The sequence below is a fragment of the Myotis davidii genome, unplaced genomic scaffold (genome assembly GCF_000327345.1).
Source record: "Myotis davidii unplaced genomic scaffold, ASM32734v1 scaffold586, whole genome shotgun sequence".
In the NCBI taxonomy this organism is placed as follows: Eukaryota; Metazoa; Chordata; class Mammalia; order Chiroptera; family Vespertilionidae; genus Myotis; species Myotis davidii.
In genome coordinates this window covers 852,456-854,197 of record NW_006296809.1, presented here as the reverse complement: position 1 = coordinate 854,197, position 1,742 = coordinate 852,456, and positions in this window count along the sequence as shown.

Here is a 1,742-nt window from a genome sequence, read left to right as displayed (position 1 = left end):
TAGAAAATCGATGAGAGAGAAACATCGATCAGCTGCCTCCTGCACACCACCCACTGGGGATGTGCCGGCAACCAAGGTACATGCCCCTGACCGGAATCGAACCCGGGCCCCTTGAGTCTGAAGGCCGACGCTCTATCCACTGAGCCAAACTGGTTAGGTCACAATTTTTTTTTTAATATGTATATTTTTAAAAAGTTTTTCTTTTTCTTTTTTTTAATATACTTTTATCGATTTCAGAGAGGGAGGGGGAAGGAGAGAGATAGAAACATCAATGATGAGAGAGAAGAGAGAATCATTGCTCAGCTGCCTCCTGCACGCCCCACCCTGGGGATGGAGCCCCCAGAATCGAACCCAGGTCCCTTCAGTCCACAGGCCTGTGCTCTATCCACTGAGCCAAACCCCCTGGGGCAAAAAAACATGTTTTTAAAGCGGAACCTAGCAGCCACTTCTACACAGGGGCCTCTCACGCAGCTACTGCACTTCCTGGAGAAACCTGCCCTAAACTACCCACCTGTCTGCAGCCTTCTTGCCAGCTGAGCGACGCCCTTATAAAAGAGTTCCCAGAATCCCATTCAACCAATAGGATGGAGGCTCTCCCCACCCAATCAGAGCTGTGCAGCCATAACACCGCCCTTCAGCATCATCACCTACCAATCAGAGCAGTTCCATTCTGACCAATCAGGACAGTGTCTTTTGGACCAATCAAACTTGGAGGATTTAGAGTCCTCATTTGCATGAGGATGGACCAATCAGGGATCAGAGGTGGAACTTCTGTCTAGATAAGTCAGCTCCCTGCCAGCTCTGGGAGTGCACTTTTCGTTTTTTTTTTTTTTTAAAGTATGTTTTTACTAGAGGCCTGGTGCTGGAATTCATGCACCGGTGGGGTCCCTAGGCCTGGCCATCTCACCCAGTCCTGATGGGGGCTGATGGGGCCCAAGGGAGTGTGGGGGGAGAGCCACAGGAATTGGCCGGCTGTGGGGAGGGGGGGGTTGCCAGCGGCAGGAGGTGGGGAGCACACAGACTACCAGGGGCAGCACCTGTGTTGAGCATCAGCCCCCTGGTGGTCAGTGCATGTCATAGCGACTGGTCGACAGGTGGTTCGGTTGTTTCAGTCTTTGGGTGGTAACAGTCACTTAGGCTTTTATATGTATAGATTGATTTCAGAGAGGGAGGGAGATAGAAACATCAGTGATGAGAGAGAATCATTGATCGGCTGCCTCCTGCACCCCCCACCCTGGGGATCAAGCCTGAAACCCAGGCATGTGCCCTGACCAGGAATTGAACTCCGGGCCCTTCAGTCCTCAGGCCGAGGCTCTATCCACTGAGCACACCGGCCAGGGCCACACTTTCCCTTTCTGCTGGGGCGTGTTCTAGCGGGGTGCGCTGGGTTGGAGCGGGTGGAGCCCCCGGAAAGCTGGAGAGGGGCCTCATTTAGCAGCCGCACTGTCTCCCTGGCTGCGCTGCCTCTCACGGGGGCGCCACACCGTGAGCCCGGCGGGAGTTCACACACTGAGCCGCCTGCACGGGTCGCTTCCTCCTCGCCACGCGCCCCCCCTCCGGCTCCTCTTAGGGTTGAAGTGACACGACCCCCCTTGGCGGCCCAATCGGCCCCTTGGAAAGAGAAGTGGGGCCCTGACTTCACGTGACCGCGCCAATTTCTTAAGTTGCAACGAGTGCGAACTTCAGCTGCTCGGGCGGAACCAGAGAGGCGCTCAGGCCTGGGCTCCCCCGCATCGGCCTGG